Here is a 22,502-nt window from a genome sequence, read left to right as displayed (position 1 = left end):
AGAAGAGCAGACAGTGCATGATATTATGTATACATATGGGCATATATGTGTGTGTATATATATTCTATTTCTTTGGAGCAGTGGTTTTCAGTGGCTGCTCATGAGAATTCCCTGGGGAGCTTTAAAAACATCTGATGCCCATGTCACATTCTAGGTCAATGACATCAGAATCTCTGGGGGTGGGCCCAGGCATCAGTACCTTTTGAAGTTCCCCAGCTGTGAGTAGGCTCCAAGGATGCCTCCCAAAGAAGTCCACATCCTAATCCCTGGAACCTGTGACCTGTTTTCTGCTTGTATGCTACACAGCAGAAGGGAATCAAGATAGCAGATGGAATTACGGTTGGTAATCAACTGACCTTAAATAGGTAGACTATCCTGGATTATCCATGTGGGCCCAATGTCATCACAAAGCCTTTTAAATGTGGAAGAGGGAGGCGGAAGAAAGATGTCGGAGCAACATGACGTGAGGCTTCGCCAGCCACGGATGCTTTAGAAGATGAAGGACGGGGCCACGAGCCGGGGAATGAGTCGGCCTTGAGAAGCTGGAAAAAGCAAGAAAATGGATTCTTTATAGGGCCTCCGAAAGGACATTGGCCTTGTTGACACTTGGATTTTAGCTCAGTGAGTCCCATTTCTAACTTCTGACCGCCCAGAATGGTAAGGTAATAGACTGGTTATTTTCGGTCACCGCGCCTGCGGTAACTTTTACAGCAACAACAGAAACGGATACATCCAGCCAAGGTTACAGCCAAGGTTAAAGAGCCAGAGCTGCAGTTTCCATTGGCCCTCGGCCATCATTTGCCAAAATCTTTTCTCCGATCTTTCTAGATGTGGCTTTGCCTGAGAGGAAGGGATTTGTCTCAACTGTCTCCAGTTCTCCTTTTCTTTTTTTTTTTCCTAAATTTTTTAAATTGATATTTAATTTACATATAGTATTGCGCAAGCTCAGGGTGTAGGTGTTGATTTGATAGGTTTATAGATTGCACTATGATTACTGCCACAGTTTTACCTAAAACCTCTGTGATGTCACATACTTACCGTTTGTTTTTCATGGTGAGAACAATTAAGATCTAGTCTCTTAGCGAGTTGAAGTATATAATACAGTATTGGTGACTATAATTCCTATGCCGTGTGTTAGACCTTCAGAACTTATTCATCTTCGGGTTGCCCTTTGTGCCCTTTAACAACATCTCCCAAATTCCCCCAGTCCCTGGTAACCACCATTCTATTCTGTTTCTAGGAGTTTTTGTTTTGGATTCCACATATAGAAGATATCATACAATATTTGTCTTTGTCTGACTTACCTCAGTAAGCATAATGCTCTCGACATCATCCATGTTGTCCAAATGGCAGAATTTCCTTCTTTCTAATGGCTAAGGAGTGTGTGTGTGTGTGTGTGTGTGTGTGTGTGTGTGTGTGATCTAATTTATCCGCATATCTATTGACAGAACTTAGGTCATTTCCATATCTTGGCTATTGTGAGTAATGCTGCAATAAGCATGGGAGTGCAGATATCTTTTTGACATCCTGCTTTAATTCCTTTGGATATATACCTAGAAGCAGGATTTGTAGATCATGTGGTACTTCTATTTTTCCTTTTTTTTTTTTAAGATTTTATTTATTCATGAGAGACACAGATTGAGAGAGAGGCAGAGGGAGAAGCAGGCTCCCCATGGAGCAGGGAGCCCAAAATGGGGCTCCATCCCAGGACCCTGGGATCATGACCCAAGCCCAAGACAGACGCCCAACTGACTGAGCTGCACAGGTGCCCATATTTTTCTTTATTTTTTAAAGTAGGCTCCACACCCAGTGTGGAGCCCAATGCAGGGCTCAAACTCATGACCCTGAGATCAAGACCTGAGCCAAGATCAAGAGCTGGACACTTAACCAACTGAGCCACCAGGTGCCTCGGTAGTTCTATTTTTAAATAAAACTTTTTTTTTTTGAGGAAACTGAATACTGTTGTCCGCAGTGGCTACTCCAATTTACATTCCCATCAACACTGCACAAGGGTTCCCTTATCTCCACATCCTTGCCAGCACTTGTTATCTCTTGCCTTCTTGATGATAGTCATTCTAACAGCTGTGACATGATGCCTCATTGTGGTTTATTTTGTTTTCAGTTAATCTTTATTTTTCACTGAAGTACAGTTGACACACAATGTTACATTAGATTCAGGTGTACAACATATTGACTGAACAAGTCTATACTGACACTAGGCTCGCCACATGCAGAGCTACCATCTGTCCGCATACAACACTGTTACAATACCATTGACTCTATTTGCTATGCTCTACCTTTTATCCCCATAACTTATTCATTCCATCTCACTGTGGTTTTGATTTGCATTTCCCTTATGATTAGTAATGTTGGGTATCTTTTCATGTACTTGTTTGCCACTCTGAATGTCTTTCTACTATTCAATCACTCTATTTTTAAATTGGATTGCTTGGGGGGTTGTTTGTTACTGAGTTGTATGAGTTTTTTTCATATTTTGATATTAACCCCTTATCCAATATGTTTGCAAATATTTTCTCCCATTCCATAAGTTGCCTTTTCATTTTATTAATAATTTATTTTGCTGTGCAGAAGCCTTTGAATTTGATGTAGTCCCACTTATTGATTTTTGCTTTTGTTGCTTATGTTTTTGGTGTCTTAGTCAAATAAATCATCGTCAAGACCAATGTCAAGAAAATTTTTTCCTGTTTTCTTGGAGTTTTATAGTACCAGGTCTTACATTTAAGACTTTCATCTGTTTTGGGTTTATTTTGGTGTGTGGTGTAAGATAAGGGTCCAATTTCCTTTTTCTGCATGTGGTTGTCCAGTTTGCCCAACACCATTTGTTGAAGAGACTCTTCTTTCCCCATTGACCATTCTTGGCTCTTATGTCAAATACTAGCTGATCGCATATGCAGGGTTTTATTTCTTAGCTCTCTATTCAATTCTATTGGTCTAGTTGTTTATTTTTATGCCAATACCATACTGCTGTAATTACTAAAGCTTTGTAGTATAGTTTGAAATAAGGAAATGTGATGCCTCTAGCTTTGCTCTTTCTCAAGATTGCTTTGGCTATTTGGGGTCTTCTGTGGCTCCATACAAATTTTAAGATTTTTTTTTTCTGTTTCTGTGAAATATGCCATTGGTATTTTGATAGGAATTGCATTAATTGCAATTAATTAATTGTAAATGGATGGTATGGAGATTTTTTTAAAAGTAATCTCCACACCCATTATGAGGCTCAAACTCATAACCTCAAGATCAAGAGTCACATGCTCGGGGCGCCTGGGTGGCACAGCGGTTAAGCGTCTGCCTTCGGCTCAGGGCGTGATCCCGGCGTTATGGGATCGAAGCCCCACATCAGGCTCTTCTGCTATGAGCCTGCTTCTTCCTCTCCCACTCCCCCTGCTTGTGTTCCCTCTCTCGCTGGCTGTCTCTATCTCTGTCAAATTAATAAATAAAAAAAAATAAAAAAAAAAAAAAAAAAAAGAGTCACATGCTCTACCAACTGAGCCAGCCAGGCGCCCTGGGTAGTATGACCATTTTAACAATTTTTTTTAATTTTTTATATTTTAATGTTTTATTATATTATGTTAGTCACCATACAGTACATCCCTGGTTTCTGATGTAAAGTTTGATGATTCATTAGTTGCATATAACACCCAGTGCACCATGCAATACGTGCCCTCCCTACCACCCATCACCAGTCTATCCCATTCCCCCACCCCCTCCCCTCTGAGGCCCACAGTTTGTTTCTCAGAGTCCATAGTTTCTCATGCTTCATACCCCCTTCTGATTACCCCCCTTTCTTTATCCCTTTCTTCCCCTACCGATCTTCCTAGTTCTTATGTTCCATAGATGAGAGAAATCATATGATAATTGTCTTTCTCTGCTTGACTTATTTCACTTAGCATTATCTCCTCCAGTGCCGTCCATGTTGCAGCAAATGTTGAGAATTCGTTCTTTCTGATAGCTGAGTAATATTCCATTGTATATATGGACCACAACTTCTTAATCCATTCATCTGTTGAAGGGCATCTCGGTTCTTTCCACGATTTGGCTATTGTGGACAATCCTGCTATGAACATTGGGGTGCATATGGCCCTTCTCTTCACTACGTCTGTATCTTTGGGGTAAATACCCAGTAGTGCATTTTAACAATTCTTTTAATGCATGACCATGGGAATATCTTTCCATCTGTTTGTGTCTTCAGTTTTTCTCATCAAAGTTTTATGGTTTTCATTGTACAGATTTTTCACTTCCCTGGTTAAATTTATTCTTTACGTGTTAGTTTTTGATACTTTCCTCTCATTTTTTATTTCTAGTTTCATACCATTGTGGTTGGAAAAAATAATTGGTATGATTTTAATCTTAAATTCTCTAAGACTTGTTTTGTGGCCTAACCTATCCTGGAGAATATTCTTTATGCCCTTGAGAAGAATATATATTCTTTGACTGTTGGATGGGATGTTCCATAAATGTCTTATGAGTCCATTTGGTTTAATATATGGCTATGGCTATAGTCCAGTGTTTCCTTGTTGATTTTTTTTCCCACTGTCTGGATGATCTATCCACTGCTGAAAGTGGGGTATCAAAGTTCTCTATTATATTGTTGTCTATTTCTCCCTGAAGATTTGTTAATGTTTGCATAATATATTTAGGTGCTCCAATGTGTTCATATACACTTATGATCTTGATGAGTTGACCCCTTTATTATATAATATTCTTTATCTCATGTTACCTTTTTTGGCTTAAAGTCTATTTTGTGTAATACAGCTATAGCTACCCTTGTTTTCTTTTGGTTTCCACTTTCGTGGAATATCTCTTTCCATCTCTTCATTTCAAACCTATGCATGTCCTTAAATCTAAAGTGAGTCTCCTGTAGACAGGATGTAGTTGGGTCTAGTTTTTGTCTTTGCCTTTTTTTTTTTAATCCAGATTTTTGATTGGTGAATTCAATCTGTTTACATCTGGAGTAATTACCGATATTAAGGAAGGACCTTTAACTACCATTTTATTAAATTGATATATGGCCGTTTTGTAGTTGCATTGTATCTTTTTTCCCCCTTTTTTCTGCCTACCTTTGTAAACTGGTGATTCCATGGTGGTATACTCTGTTTCCTCTTTCTTTATCTTTTATGAATCTACTCTAGTTTTTTTTTTTTTTTAAAGATTTTATTTATTTATTTGACAGAGATAGAGACAGCCAGCGAGAGAGGGAACACAAGCAGGGGGAGTGGGAGAGGAAGAAGCAGGCTCATAGCAGAGGAGCCTGATGTGGGGCTCGATCCCATAACGCCGGGATCACGCCCTGAGCTGAAGGCAGACGCTTAACCGCAGTGCCACCCAGGCGCCCCTCTAGGTTTTGTTTTGTGGTTACCATTGTTAAGCTTAAAACTGCCAGTTATTTTACTAGCAAAAAGGGGTTTATTGGTGAGTAGCAGAAAATTGCAATCTAAGACAAGCAAACTATGGTAAGCCATAGGAAAGCCCACATAACAAAGTAAAGAAAATGTCCTTTTATAGACATAAGGGAGAAGCTGGGTGTGCTGTAATAAAAAGTCCATTGGAGTAAACTGGGAGCTTGAAGTGTAGTGGTTTTTCATGGTCTGAGTTGCGATTGTCTGGGGTATTGCTGGGGGAGGAGAACCTTTCTTCCTCCGACTGAAATAAAGGAATAGCTGAAACCAACTGTTTAGTCTCCTCTCCTCCTATGGGGTGTGCAATCAATGGTGAGTGGTAGTTTGTGAGAGCTCCCCCTGCTGGCTTCCCTACTGCTTTTTTTTTTAAAGATTTATTTATTTATTTATTTATTTATTTGTTTGTTTGTTTGTTTATTTATTTATTTATTTAACAGAGAGAGAGAGAGACACACAACCAGAGAGAGAGGGAACACAACCAGGGGAAGCGGGAGAGGAAGAAGCAGGCTCCTGGCAGAGCAGAGAGCCCGATGTGGGGTTTGATCCCAGGACCCTGGTATCATGTCCTGAGCTGAAGGCAGAGGCTTAACTGAGCCACCCAGGCACTCCTCCCTACTATATTTTAAATGAGGCATCTTTATTTTCACACCATGAAGCTTACATAAAACATCTTACAAGTAACCGTTCATTTTAAGCTGATAGCAACTTAACTTTGATCACATATAAAAGGTCTACTCTTTTATCCCCACATTTACATTTTTATGTCACAATTTACCTCTTTTGGTATTGTGTATTTGTTAACTAGTAATAGTAGCTATGGCTATTTTTTTTTTAAGATTTATTTATTTGAGAGAGAGCAGGAGAACATGGGCCGGGGGGCAGAGGGGGAGTGTGGAGTGGGGGAGCTGGTGGAGAAAGTCTTAAGCAGACTCCTCACTGAACATAGATCCTGCCCTGGGCTGGATCTCCCAACCCCGAAATCACAATGTGAGAGGAAACCAAGAGTCAAAGGTGGAACCGACTGCACCACCCAGGTGCCCAACTATAGTTATTTAATACTCTTTTCCTTTAACCTCTATATTGTTGGTAACTTGTCACACGATCCTATTACAAAATTAAAGTTTTCTAAGTCTGACTGTATATTTACCTTTACCAGTGTGTTGTGTACACTCATATGTTTTCATGTCACAAGCATCTTTCCATTTCAGCTTGAACTTTCAACATCCCTTGTAAAGTAGATCTAATAGTGAAGGACTACCTCAGTTTTTGTTTGGGAAAGACTATTACTTTTTCTTATTGAAGTAGCTGACCCACGATATATTAATTTTAGGTTTACGACGTAGTGATTAAACAATTCTATATATTACTCAATGCTCACTGTGATAAGTGTAGTCACCACCATCTGTCACCATATAAAGTCATTACAATATTATCGACTATATTCCTGGTGTTGTGCTTTCATCCCTGTAACTTATTTTATAACTGGAAGTTTGTATCTCTTACTTTTAGTTACTTTGCCCATTTCCACATCCCCCGCTCTGGCAACCATCAGTTTGTTCTCTACATCTAGGAGGCTGTTTTTGTTGTTTGTTTGCTCATTTGTTTTGGTTTGTTTAGGTTCCATGTATAAAAGAAATTATATGGTATTTGGGGCGCCTGGGTGGCTCAGCTGTTAAGCGTCTGCCTTCAGCTCAGGGCATGATCCCAGCATTCTGGGATCGAGCCCCTCATAGGGCTTCTCTGCTGGGAGCCTGCTTCTTCCTCTCCCACTCCCCCTGCTTGTGTTCCCTCTCTCGCTGGCTGTCTCTCTCTCTCTGTCAAATAAATAAATAAAAATCTTAAAAAAAAAAAGAAATTATATGGTATTTGTTCCTTTCTGAGTTATTTCACTTAGCATAATACCTTTTAGGTCCATCCAGGTTGTCACAAATGTTGGCCCATGTTCAAGGGATTACAGTCCATTTTCTTCTAGAAGTTTTATGGTTTCAGATTTCACATTAAGATCTTTAACCCATTTTGAGTTTATTTTTGTGTATGGTATAAGAAAGTGGTCCAGTTTGTTCTTCTGCATGTAACTGTCCAATTTTCCTAGCACCATTTATTAAAGAGACCGTCTTTCCCCCATTGTATATTCTTTCCTCCTTTGTCATAGATTAATTGACCATATAAGTGTGGGTTCATTTCTGGGTTCTCTACGTTGTTTCATTGATTTGTGTGTTGTTGTGTTTTTTTTTTTTTTTGTGCTAGCACCATATTTTGATTACTATAGCTTTGTATTATAGCTTCAAATACAAAGCTGGAGCTTTGTTCTTTCTCAAGATTGCTTTGGCTATTCAGGGTCTTTTGTAGTTCCATATGAATTTTAGGATTTTATGTAGTAGTTCTGTGAAACTACATGTTTCAAACCAATGTTACTGATATCATGATAGGCATTGCATTGAATTGGTAGATTGTTTTGGGTAGTATATCCATTTTAACAATATTCTTCTAATCCATTAGTGTGGTGTATCTTTCCATTTGTTTTTGTCATCTTCCATTTCTTTCATCAATGTCTTACGGGTTTTCAGAGTACAGTTTTTTCACGTTCTGGGTTAAATTTATTCCTAAGTATTTTATTCTTTCTGGTACAGTTGTAAATGGGATAGTTTTCTTAATTTCTTTCTGTTATTTTGTTAGTCTATAGAAGTGCACGGATTCCTGTATATGAATTTTGTGTCCTCCAACTTTCCTGAATTCATTTAGTCTAATTTTTTGGTAGTGTATTGAGGGTTTTTATATATATAATATCCTGTCATGCATGAATAGTGACAGTTTTACCTCTTCCTTACCAATTTGGACGCTTTTTATTTCTTGTCTGATTGCTGTGGCCGGAACTTCCTGTGCTATGTTGAATAAAATCAGGAAGGGTATACATTCTAGTTCTTAATCTTAGAGGAAAAGCTCACAGTGTTTGACTAATGAGTATGATATTAACTGTGGGTTTGTCATATATGGTTTTACTATCTTAAGGTATGTTCTGTCTACACCTACCCCTTGAGGTTTTTTGGTTTGTTTTTTTTTTTTTAATTTTTTTGAGAGAGAGAAAGAGCTGGGGAGGGAGGTGTGGGGAGAGCAGAGGGAGAGAGAGAATCTTAACTCCCTACCCAGGGCAGAGCCTGTCGCAGGGTTCAATCTCACGAGATCATGACCTGAGCCAAAATCAAGAATCAGACGCTTAACTGACTGAGCCACCCAGGCACCCCAAGAGAGTTTTTTTTTTTTTTAATCATGAATGGATATTTAATTTTGTCAAATGCTTTTTTCTGTATAGAACGAATTCAGAAGGGTTTTTTTCTATTTAGGGGGAAAGGGGATAGTTTGAGAAGGAGAGGTATTAATTCTTTAATGCTTGGTAGAATTCACCTGTGAAAACTTCTGGTTCTAAACTTTTGTTTATTGGAAGTTTAGTACCAATTCAGTTTTGTTACCAGCAAATCAGAATCAGATTTTCTATTTATTCCTGATTCTGTCTTGGAAGATTGTATGTTTCTAACAAATTTATCTATTTCTTCTAGGTTGTACAATTTGTTAACATATAATTTTTTGTAGTAGTCTCTTATAATCTTTTGTATTTCTGTGGTATTGGTTATTCTCTTTCATTTCTGACTTTGTTTGAATCCTCTCTGTGGGCGTTGCTAAAGATTTATCATTTTCATTTATCTTTTATCTTTTGAAACCAGCTCTTGGTTTCATTCATCTTTTTTTTTTTTTAAGATTTTATTTATTCATTTGACAGAGATAGAGACAGCCAGCGAGAGAGGGAACACAGCAGGGGGAGTGGGAGAGGAAGAAGCAGGCTCATAGCGGAGGAGCCTGATGTGGGGCTCGATCCCATAACGCCAGGATCACGCCCTGAGCCGAAGGCAGACGCTTAACGACTGTGCCACCCAGGCGCCTCTCATTGATCTTTTCTATTGTTTTTAGTCTTCATTTCATTTATTTCTACGTTGGTCTCTATTTTTCCACCTTCTACTAACTTCGGGCTTTGTTCTTTTCCCGGTTTCTTTAGGTGGAGAGTTAGATTGAGGTTTTTCTTGTTTCTTTAGGTAAGCCTATATCATTATAAACTTCCCTCCTAGTACTGCTTTTGCTGTGTCCCAAAGGTTTCCATTTTCATTAATCTCCAGGTATTTTTTTTAATTTCCTCTTTGACTTCTTTGACTTACTGGTTGTTCAGTAGCCTGGATTTTTTTGTTTGTTTTTAGTAGACTGTTATTTAGGCTTCACAGGTTTGTGTTTTTTCCAGTTGTTTCTTTTTCCTGTAATTGATTTCTAGTTTCATACCACTGTAGGCAGAAAAGTCCTGGATATGATTTCAGTCTTATATTTAGTGAGATTGGTTTTGTGGTCTGCCATGTGATCTGTCTTGGAAAATGTTCCATGTGTTTTTGAAAAGAATGTGTTTTCTGTGTTTGGGTAAAATATTCCGTTATTTGTGAAGTCCATCTACTCTAATGTGTTATTCAAAGGCATTGTTTCTTTACTGATTTTTCTGTCTGGATGATTTATCCATTGATGTAAGTAGGATGTAAAAGTCTCCTACTGTTACTGTCAATTCCTCCTTTTATGTCTGTTAATATTTGTTTTGTATACTTAGGTAATTCTATGCTGATTGCATAGATATTTACAATTATTATACCCTCTCCTTGGATTAATCCCTTTATAATTAAGTAATGCTCTTTTGTCTCTTGTTGCTGCTTTTGTGTTAAGGTCTATTTTATCTGATAGAAGTATCAGATATCCTGGCTTTTTTTTTTTTTTCCACTTTCATTTGCATGGAATATCTTTCTCCATCCCTTCTTGTAGTCTGTTATGTGTTCTTAGGTGTGAAGTGAGTCTTTTGTAGTCAGCGTATAGATGGGTCTTGGCTTTTTTGTTTTTGTTTTAATCCATTTAGTTAGCCTTTGTCTCTTGATTGGAGAATTTATTTACATTGAAAATAATTACTGAGAGGTATGTGCTTATTGCCATTTTGTTCATTGTTTTCTAGTTTTTTGTAGCTGTCCTACTTATTTTGCTCTTTTCCCTTGAAATTGATGACTTCCTTTGGTGTTTATGCTTGGATTCCTTTCTCTATTTTTTTTTGTGCATCTATTACAGGTTTTTGGTTTCTAGTTACCATGTGGCTCATATATAACATCCTAAGTATATAGCAGTCTATATTAAGCGGATGGTCACTTAAGTTTAAATACATTCTAGGGGTGCCTGGGTGGCTCAGTCATTAAGTGCCTGCCTTCGGCTCAGGACGTGTTCCTGGCGTTCTGGGATCGAGCCCCACGTCAGGCTTCTCCACTGGGAGCCTGCTTCTTCCTCTCCCACTCCCCCTGCTTGTGTTCCTTCTCTCTCTGGCTGTTTCTCTCTGTCAAATAAATAAAAACTTAAAAAATAAATAAAAATAAATAAATACATTCTAAAAGTATTACATTTTTACTCCCCCTCCACATTTTACGAATATGTCATATTTTGTATTATTTATTTTGTGAATCTCTTAATTAATTTTTTAATTAACATATATTATCAGTTTCAGAGGTACAGGTCTGTGATTCGTCAGTCTTATGTAACACCCAGTGCTCATTGTATCACATGCCTTCCTTAATGTCCATCACCCTTAACTAATTTTTTAGATGTAACTGATTTTTACTACTTTTGCCTTTTAACCTTCATACTAGCTTTATAAGTGATTGATCTACTACCTTTATTGTATGTTTACTTTTACCCATGAACCTTTTTCTCTAATGATTTTCTTCTAATAATGGCCTTTTCTGCTTTAAGAAGTCCCTTCGATGTTCTTGTAAGGTTGGTTTAATGGTGATGAACTCCTAACCTTTTGTTTGTCTGACAAACTCTTTATCTCCCCTTCAATTCTGAATGATGATCTTGCCAGGTAGAGTTTTCTTGTTTACAGGTTTGTTTTTTTTTCCCCTTTCATAGTTTTCCTTTTGAATATACCTGCCCCTCTTTTCAGACCTGCAAAGCATCTGCTGAAAAATGAGCTATAACCTATCGGTTTCCCTTGTATGTAACTAATTGCTTTTCTCTAGCTTCTTTTAAGATTGTCTTTGATATCTTAATTATTACATATCCTGGTGTAGGCCTCCTTGAGTTTATCTTGTTTGGGGCCCTCTTTGTTTTCTTCACCTGAATATGTTTCCTTCCCAGGTTAGGGGAGTTTTCATTTATTGTTTCTTCAAATAAGTTTACTGCCCCTCTCTTCTCCTCTGCAACCCTGTATAATGCAAATGTTAGTATGCTTGAAGAAAAGCCTTTATTTCTCCATATTTGAAGGATAACTTTACTGGATACATTATTTTTGGCTGGCAGTTTTCTTTCAACATTTGGAATATGTTATTTTACTCTCTCATGGTCTGTAGAGTTTCTGTTGAGAAGTCAGTTGAATTAGGCTTAATTGGGGGTTCCTTTATAGGTTAGAATCTTCTCTCCCTCCCCTGTACCCCAGCTCTGGCTGCATTTAGCATTTTTTTAAAAAAGATTTTATTTATTTATTTGACAGAGATAGAGACAGCCAGCGAGAGAGGGAACACAAGCAGGGGGAGTGGGAGAGGAAGAAGCAGGCTCATAGCGGAGGAGCCTGATGTGGGGCTCGATCCTATAACGCTGGGATCACGCCCTGAGCCGAAGGCAGACGCTTAACCTCTGTGCCACCCAGGTACCCCTGCATTTAGCATTTTCTGTTTATTTTTTATTTTTAACATGTTCATTATAATGTGTATTAGAGTAGGTCTCTCGAGTTTTTATTTAAATTCGTTAGTTAATATACAGTGTAATATTAGTTTCAGGTGTACAACATAGTGATTCAATACTTCCACAGAACAGGCAGTACTCAGCACAAAGAGCACTCTTTAATCTTCATCACCTACTTAACCCATCCCCCAACCCACCTCTCCTCTGGTAACCATCAGTTTAACTTAACAACCTCTTAAGGGCAAAAATGCCTTTATTAGAGGTCAAGATCCCTGTCAGACGTTTCCGTATTCCAAACAAGCACAAAGCTGAGAAGAACTCCATTGAATTGGGTAAGAGGCTCAGGTAAACTTTACCCTTCTCTGCCTCTCACCCTAGCTAGCACGGCTCAGTGACTCGTCTGGGATTACACTCGTCTGGGATTTTTTTTTTTTTCCTACAAGAAGAAAGAAATAGCATGGTATGCCTTCAACATTCTGAACTTTAATATGCTTCCTGAGAAGTTGGGTTTTTTCTTTTTTTCAAGTTTTTATTTAAATTCCAGTTAACATACAGTGCATTGGTCTCAGATGTAGAATTTAACTATTCATCACTTACATAAAACACCCAGTGCTTATCCCAAGTGCCTTCCTTATTACCAATCACCCTTTAACCCATCCCATTGCCGACCTCCCCTCCAAAAACTCTGTTTGTTCTCTATAGTTGAGTCTGTTCTGTGGTTTGCCTCTTCTTCCTCCCACCCCATATTCATAAGTTTTGTTTCTTAAATTCCACATGAGTGAAATCATATGGTATTTGTCTTTCTCTGATTATTTCACTTAGCATAATACTCTCTAGCACCATTCGCGTCATTGCAAATGGCAAGATTTCAGTCTTTTTATGGCTGAGTAATATTCCATTGTGTACATATATGCCACATCTTGTTTATCCATTCATGAGTCCATAGACATTTGGCTCATCCTATAATTTGGTTATTTGTTGATAATGTTTTTATAAACGCTGAGGTGCATATAGCCCTTTGAATCGGTATTTTGGTATCCTTTGGGTAAATACCTAGTAGTGTGATTGTTGGGTTGCAGGGTATTTCTATTTTTAACTTTTTGAGGAACCTCCACTCTGTTTTCCAGAGTGGCTGAACCAGTTTACATTCCTACCAACAGTGCCTGAGGGTTTCCCTTTCCCAAATCCTCACCAACACCTGTTTTTTCCTGTGTTGTTAAGATTAGCCACTCTGACAGGTGTGAGGTGACCGCTCAGTTGAGCATCTTTTCCTGTGTCTATTAGCCATCTGGGTGTCTTCTTTGGAAAACTGTCTTCTGCCCATTTTTTGACTGGATTATTTTTTTTGGGGGGGGTGTTGAGTTTGATACGTTCTTTAGAAATTTTTAGATACTAACCCTTTATCAGATATGTCATTTGCAAATATCTTCTCCCATTCTATAGGTTACCCATTAGTTTTGTTGATTGTTTGCTTCACAGTACAGAAGCTTTTTATTGTGACTAAGTTCCAATAGGTTTTTTTTGCTTTTGTTTCCCTTGCCTCAGGAGACCCCATCTAGTAAGAGGTTGCCACAGCCAATGTCAAAGAAGTTACCGCCTGTGTTCTCCTCTAGGATTCTGATGGTTTCCTGTCTCACATTTAGGTCTTTCATCCGTTTTGAATTTATTTTTGTCTATGTTGTAAGAAGTCCAGTTTCATTCTTTTGCCTCTTGTCCAGTTTTCTCAACACCATTTGTTGAAGAAATGGTCTTTTTTCCATTGGGTATTCCTTCCTGCTCTATCAGTGATGAGTTGACCATCTAGTTGTGGAGTAGGTCTCTTTTTCACTGAGATAGTAAGGTGATCTATTAGCTTAGTAAACTTGGATGTCCAAGTCTTTCCCAGGTTTGGGAATTTTTTAGTTATTTAAATAAACTTCTGTGCTTTTTATCCCTCTCTTCTCCTTCTGGAATACTAATTGCTCTAATATTTGTATGTTTGATGGATTCCCATAGATCACATGGGCTTTTTTTGCTCTTTTTCATTCTTCTCTTTGTTCTCCTCTGATTGGGTTATTTGGAAGTTCCTATTCTCTTGCTCATTTATTCTACCATCCCTTTGGTTTACTTTGCATTTTTTTATTTCTTTTTTTTTTAAGATTATTTATTTATTTATTTGAGAGAGAGACAGCCAACGAGAGAGGGAACACAAGCAGGGGGAGTGGGAGAGGAAGAAGCAGGCTCCCAGCAGAGGAGTCTGATGTGGGGCTCGATCCCATAATGCCAGGATCATGCCCTGAGCCAAAGGCAGATGCTTAACGACTGAGCCACCCAGGCGCCCCTTTTTTAAAAATTTTATTCATTGAATTCTTCAACTCTAGATTGTCTGTCTGTTCCTTTTTTTTTTTTTTTAGATTCCTCTTTGTTAAAATTCTCATTCTGTTTATGTATTCCTGATATCATTGAGTTATTTTTTTCTATGTTTTCTTGTAGCTCATGGAGTATCTCAAAACAGCTATTTTGAATTCTTTATGAGCTAGATTGTGAAATTCCATGTCATTGAGTTCAGTTATTAGAGGATTACTGTTACCTTTAGATGATGACTTGTTTCCCTCATTCATCACACTCTTTGGAGTTTTGCATTGCTGCTTTTGCATTTCAAGTAGCAGAACTCCTCAAATCTTTACCGGTTAGGTTCAGAAGGAATACACTGTCTCTTGGCCCTGTGATATCTGGGATTTTCTCTAACCTTGTATGGATACACCTGCTCTATACTTCTTAGTCCCACTTATGGCAGAAATTCTGAAGTTTTTTGGTCTTCTCTGGTTCTTAACAAGTCACCAGGTTGGCTGTTGGAAACCTCTCTTGTGTTTGCCAGAAGGTGGCACTACCACTCAAATTTGTGGTTTCTCCTTTGTCCACAGACTGGTCTGATTTTTTTTTTTTTCTTTCCCCCTGAGAGTACTCCATTACTGGAGCTCACTCTGGATGCTGCACTCAGCAGGGCACATACAAAGAGCTGACTACAGAGTGAAGTTTAGCGCTCTGGGTGATGGGGTTTGCCTGTGGGCTGAGGTGGAAATCCTCAAGTGAGATTCTTCGAGAGGCTCATTCCTTTTTTTAACCCCCTTTGATGTTCTTATCAAAGAACATCTTGATACAAAGAGCCTCCTTCTTGATCTCTTGCTTTCCCTCCGTTATGGAGGTTGCACCTCAGTCCTCTTGGTGCTGCTGGAAAGAAATGGGTTTTTCCAGCAGTGTGCAGCACAGCTGGGGTACCTGGACACTCAAGGCTCTCCTAGACTGTCAATGGAGAAGTCACCACCAGCTAGTTCAGTCCCATGCTGTGTTACCATGCGAGGCCAGCAGTGACAAAATTCTTCTTACCTTCTTAAGTGTATTCAAATTTATACTTTTTAAAAATCCAATAGTATGTTAGAATTTTCCCCTCAGGAAGGCTGGACTTCTACAAAGTCTCTTGCCTGAGGGTGTCTGGCCTGTCAGCGCTCTCCAGATTTTACCTGAGAGGAGTTGGGGCAGTTTCTCCAGCTCCTGCTGGATCCACAGCCTATACTGAGCCTGTGGTTTCACAGCCTGTACAAAAATAGTCTGTTTGCCTATTACCAGATGCAGTGAGACTTCTCCCAGGTCCTTTGGCATTTGGTGCTGGATCTCACAACTGGCAGGAGGCACTTCTGTTCATGGATGGATGACTAATGAGTTGTTTTAAAAAGGACAAAAGTGAGGGACATCTTATACCACTACATGGCTGATGTCACTCCCTGTTCCCAGTGTTCTTGATCAGAATTTTCCCCATATGAGATTCAGCCAGCTTTATTTTTATTTTTGTTTTTATAAAAGATTGAATTTTTATTTCTTTGGTGTAATTTAAAACATAGAAAACACAGTTTTAAATAAAAGGAGTTTCTTCACAAGGAAGCTAAGGACTAGCATAAATTTAAGTCGAATTTAAAAATACATGAAATAAGAATTTATATCCTGTATAAGAAAAAGGGCAAAAGAGGGGCGCCTGGGTGGCTCAGTTGTTAGGCGTCTGCCTTCGGCTCAGGGCGTGATCCTGGCGTTCCCAGATCGAGCCCCACGTCAGACTCCTCCGCTAGGAGCCTGCTTCTTCCTCTCACATTCCCCCTGCTTGTGTTCTCTCTCTTGCTGGCTGTCTCTCTGTCAAATAAAGAAATATAAATCTTTTTTAAAAAGGGGGGGGCAAAAGAACCCACCCCTCATACATTTAATGGAAGAAAGACTAGTTTCATGAAAGGGATGTCTTAACACCTTTGCTTGGATGGACCTGGGAGGAGGAGGTTAAGGAGTGTGAGGCCGCTCAGTAGGAGTGGGAAGCAGAGAAGAAAAACCCTGTCAGTCACCTCTGAGGGCAGGGAAGCCACCTAAAAGATCTGTACTGTCAAGGAAATAGCAAAGGGAGCCACATGTCCTCTCTTACCTAGCCAACTCCTTCCCACCGAGCAAATCCACATCCTTTATTCCGTGGGATGGCTTCCCAATTAATCCTTTTACTTGGAATATACTTTAAAACTGGAAGTGCTGAAGAATTTTTATGCCCACCCTCAGACATTTCAGTGGGGATGATATATTCAGTGATTTTTTTTTAATCATACAAATTAAGATAGCTCCTCAGGCTATTTCCTAACGTGTAATACATACTTTACATTTTATGATTACACAAAATCTGGTACTTGGTCAAGATTTTTATTTTTTTACACCAAGAGATCTTATTTAGAGACTTGGCTACCTCTTCTTTTGTGAAAGAGAAGGAAGAAAGGCATTGCCAGCTTGCCAGCTTAGAGCAGTCCACATGTTAGTTCTGTGGAGCCAAAGACACAAGACAAATTCTTCATAAAATAAGGATTTTGAGGTATGCCAAAAAGAAAAGTCCAGAGGAGAGGCTTTTCTCCTTCATACTTGCCTGATTAGGAAATATATTCTTTTTTTTTTTCTTTTTAAAGTTTATTTGAGAGAGAGAGAGAGAGGACAACCTAGAGGAGAGGTAGAGAGAGAGGGAGCCTGATGTGGGACTTGATCCCAGGCACCTGGGATCATGACCTGAAACATAGGCAGACTCTTAACCAACTGAGACACCCAGGTGTTCCAGGAAATATTTTCATATAGAGTTACTGTACAATAAAATAATTTGCATTCATTAGAGAGGTAGCTGTACATATACTGTTGTGGGGAAAATGTGCAAGCCATAGGTAGCTAAATGGGGTGAAAAGCAAGTTGCAGAACAGAATGTACCGAATTAACTCATTTTTTTTTAAAGATTTTATTTATTTATTTGACAGAGATAGAGACAGCCAGCGAGAGAGGGAACACAAGCAGGGGGAGTGGGAGAGGAAGAAGCAGGCTCATAGCGGAAGAGCCTGATGTGGGGCTCAATCCCATGACACCGGTATCACGCCCTGAGCAGAAGGCAGACACTTAACCGCTGTGCCACCCAGGTGCCCCCGAATTAACTCATTTTTATAAAAAAGTTAGTATATATTTAGAAAACGAAAATTTGGGGGGAAATGCACCAAATCTTGAAAGAGGTAAGCACTGAAAGATGAGACTACAGGACATTCCTACTTGTCACGTTTCATATTTCTATAATTGACTGTTGTTTACCTTATTATTCTTAACACTAGAAAAATAACAATAAAAATAGCCAGTCAAGTCTTCCTCCCACCGTCCACTTTCCCCTAGCTGTTTAGGATATAGTAAAGTAAATTCAATGTAAATATAGTGATGTAAATTCAGTCATTACAATGTTACCCTCAAATGTCTATTTTCGAAACCATCTTCTCTCAGCAAATCAACCATCAAAATTGTTGTTAGTCTGATGAAAAGTATGCAGGTCACTTACTAACAGCATAGCATGTTCTGTTTAAAAAAAAAAAAAAAAAAAAAAAAGGTCCGGAGGCTGCCCTGACCTCTGCAGGTACCTCAAATCCTTCTCAGGAAGAGCAGTTCCAGCCTTTCTCTGACCATCTGAGCAATGGCTTCTCCTGTCCCTTCTAAATTTCTCTAAAATTATTCGTATCCCTTACCTATTCCCTTCTTGTACCTCAGTTCATTCCTAGAATCCCCCCATATTTGGTTTCTCTCCCAATCATAATCATGACAGTACATTATGGGTTTTCCAGAGCAGTTCCATTTAATTATATATCTTTATTCAATAATGGTGATTCATCAAAGGTGATTCACTTTTTGACCATTGAAAGACTTCATATAAATAAGTTCATAACTCAATCAAAATCCATCATGTAACCATGTTTTTCAATTACAGGTAATGAAAATAGAGTTTTTGTACTGAGGGCACCGTGGAATTGGTTCCATTGATAATTCCTGATGACCTTTGTATTGTCTCTCCTTAACTTCATCCACCTTAACTCTGTTGCAACAATAATGACTGCTAATTTTTTTCCCCTTAATTCCCCTGTATTCTCTTCTCTCCCCAGCCCACTATCATTTCTTTCCTTGGCTCTCCTAGACTGGTTAAGGAGAGGTACTCAGGTGAGTTAATTTCAACTACCCCTTCTACCCACTTCCAGCACCTGAGCACCACATCCTATCAATCTCCAAACCCTACCCTTTTCTCAAACATCTCTAGCAACTTTCTTTACCTTCTTCTGTCTTCTCTGATACTGCCCTTGCTCAGACGCATATCCCTTGCCACTGTGCCTCCTTTGATCAGTCCTAAAACTAAATAATAATAAACTATAAAATAATAAAACTCACTATATAGAGTTTTCATCCAATAAGCCAGAGATAACTATGTAACCACACTGAAAAAGAGGTACCTCTCTTCTAGAACTGAACAGAGTAAGTGAAATGACAGTCAAGCAGGCAGGTGAATTATCCAATCTCAACAATCATATAAGGATTGAAGACTTGGGTCAATGGGCAGAACTGGTTTGAGCAGTAAGGAATATAAGACAATTTTCCCAGGAGCAGGTTCCAGAACCCCACAGCAGCCGGCCTTTGCAGTGTGTTAATTGGACTGACCCATGGGGTATTCTTTTGTTTCAATGGATATGACTGAACAAGTTAGGAGTAAGCCCTTATTAGAACTGTCCTGTGGCCTTTGTTTGGGCTGGGAAGAAACTCTTGTTTCCTAAGAATTGGGTAATACTCTTAGAAAGAGAGAGAGAGAGAGAAACCTGGAAACAGACTTTTAACTAGAGAAGAAACTGAGGGTAAATGGGTGATGGGGATTAAGGAGGGCACTTGTGATGAGCACCAGCTATTGTACGTAAGTGATGAATCACTAAACTCTACACCTGAAACTAATATTATACTATATGTTAACTAACTGGAATTCAAATAAAAACTTGGGGAAAAAAAGAAACATATTTAGAAAGTAATATCTTAGATGGCAATACATATTGCCCCCACAATTGTGGCAAACATTGTCAAACTGTCAGTGTCATCCAGACAGGACATTTACTATAAGATAACTGGGGTAAGGGCTCAGGTGTGGGGGAACAACGTGCATTTCCTCATCTGATCTGTGAAAGGCTCACTGGTCAGTTGTCTTGCATTTTCAACATGCTACTCTCTTTTATTTAGCCACACTATTAATCAGTTGGTCTTGCGGGGGATAGGGAAGAATGTCTATACCCTACAGTGCACCTACATCCTACAATACACAGGACAGACACCTCCTATACAACAAAGGATTATCCAATCCAACGTGTGAATAGTGCTAAGGTTGAAAAACCCTGACTCAAACCGACTTTCCTTTACTTAGCGTAATTAGTAATCCTTTACCTAAAATTGTGTATGAAGACTTTGGCTAAGGTTGCTCTGGCATCAAGTATAATTTGATCTGCATGGCTACTTTGTGGTTTTGGGTTTTTTAAAAGATCTTATTTATTTGACAGAGCACAAGCAGAGGGAGCGGCAGGCAGAGGGAGAGGGCGAAGCAGACTCCTCACTGAGCAGGGAGCCCAATGTGGGGCTCATCCCAGGAACCTGATATCATGACCTGAGCCGAAGGCGGAAGCTTAACCAACTGAGCCACCCGAATGCCCCTGCCTGGTTACTTTGAATATTGGAATATAATAACTAAACCCTAACATATTAACTTTTTAAAAAAATCCTAACATATTTATTTTTTTTTAAACCATAACATATTTAAAGGAAAGAAGCTTACAGACCATGTAACTTCCACCCCAACACCAACCTGCTTACAGATGAGCAAACTGGGGGCCAGAAATAGACACCTTACAAGGTAAAAGATTTAATTTCTTGGCATTTCAGTTTTCTCATTTGCAAAATGGGGGTGATAACTTTTGCCCTAATTGCCTAACACTTTTTGAGGCCCGAATAAGAAAACTTAGGAGAAAGCACTTTGTAAAATACAAGGATATCTATACATGTATAATAGGGCTTATTACTATGACTGCATAGCCATATATCAGGCCAAGATGAAATTTATTATTTGAATAGGTTTTCTGTTGTTGTTGTTTACTCTAATTCAATACATTTTAAATTTATTTTGTATTTTTTTATTTTTTTAAAGATTTTATTTATTTATTAGACAGAGAGAGACAGCCAGCAAGAGAGGGAACACAAGCAGGGGGAGTGGGAGAGGAAGAAGCAGGCTCACAGCGGAGGAGCCTGATGTGGGGGCTCGATCCCAGAACACTGGGATCACGCCCTGAGCAGAAGGCAGACGCTTAACAACTGAGCCACCCAGGCGCCCCTCAATACATTTTTTTAAGCTCTTTTTTAATCTAAACATCAGTCTACACAGTAAGGAGGAAATTGAAAACATGAAGGAAACTTAGTCCCCACCCTCAAGGTGTTCACAGTCAAACTGATACAATATAGAGTAATTAACTCATTCTATTAAAAATACATACTGAAGTAAAAAAAATGTTCTACAGCCATATAGAAGGTCATTTTATCATAATGATCTTAAATGAGGATAGCTTATATCTGCATAATCCAAAATGAGCAATTAGCAAAATCATCTTTAATAATATGCAGAGATAATTAATGTTCATAATAATGACTGAAGGAGCAAAGATCCAAAACTCTTGGAATTATAAATGTAAATGCTAGATGGTGTTCAGTATAATTTTGGTACAAAGTCTATTCATTGACTCCTGAAATAGTTGAAAATGGGAATCCAAGAATTAAATGGGTCATTTTCAGAATAGATTCTTCTGTATTAATATTTCTTGTTTTGTGCAATTTAACAGAGTATTTCACCAGGCAATTTCCCCTTGCAGTGATGGTGTATGTGAAAGTAGTACCAAGTCACTATTTGACTGAAATATTTTTTCCCTGATTCTTAGAGCAATATGTGTCAGGAGAAAAGAATCACCCTGCAGGGGTATTTTCTATGTGTTCCACAAATAGCTTCTGGAGTAGGATACTTGTCCCAATAAATCTAGAGGCCTTTGGAGGAGCTTACACAGACTTCAAGAACAACTGGGATCTTAAACTTCCTTCAGTGTCTTTCTGTGTTCAGCCTCTGTTTTCGTCAAGCCAGATGATATTGAGCATAAATAAACACAGCAGATCAGAGCATAAGCTTTAGTTAGCATAAGCATTGACCACATGTTCTGGGTCAACTCAGTCTCATTTATGATTTCCTCTAGAATCTTCAACATTAGGGCTGGCCTCTTTCTGAGGCTTCAAGGCACAGGTGTTGGTTGTTGTTAGTCGTTTTGTTTTAGGGTTTGTTTTGTTTTTTCTTCACCCAAACCAAATTCTGCTGCCTTCCTAAATGCATTTGAAATGGGGGTGTATGTAGTTAGGACAAATAAATGTCCCAAATGCCACGATTCTTCAACCCCATAACCATAGCAGACATGGCGAATCGATCATGGCACTCTTTCTGGCCAAGATTGGAGAGGACCTCTGAATCTTTATTACCATCCCCTAGCCAGCTACTACCTACCAATGAAAAGGAGTGGACCCTGGAGATGGTTGCATATCCACATGTGCACTTATCTGTGAATATGCTAAAAACAATGGAATTGTGCACTTGAAATAAGTGAATTGTAGGATATGTGAATTATATCTCAAAGCTGTCAATTTCTGGTCACTGGGGAAAAAATAAATTGTCTTAAATAGCTCTTCTCTGCGCATCCCCCCACCAGCACACACCAAAAAAAAAATGTTAGAGAAGGGAGTTGGCACTCCAGTGAGAATCTATTGGTTTGTCCAAGCATGAGACTTTTTAAAAATAGATGATCTATCACCTCGAAAGGGTAGCTATTCTTTTTCTTAGCACAAGGCTAAATCCTTTCATAGCTGCTTCCACCACACTTGTGGCATATAGTAGAATCTCTTGGAAGATTTGTTGAAACACAGAATGCCACTTCCCCAAAA

This window comes from Ailuropoda melanoleuca, chromosome 4, assembly GCF_002007445.2.
Source record: "Ailuropoda melanoleuca isolate Jingjing chromosome 4, ASM200744v2, whole genome shotgun sequence".
In the NCBI taxonomy this organism is placed as follows: Eukaryota; Metazoa; Chordata; class Mammalia; order Carnivora; family Ursidae; genus Ailuropoda; species Ailuropoda melanoleuca.
Note: the sequence above shows the minus strand (reverse complement) of the source record.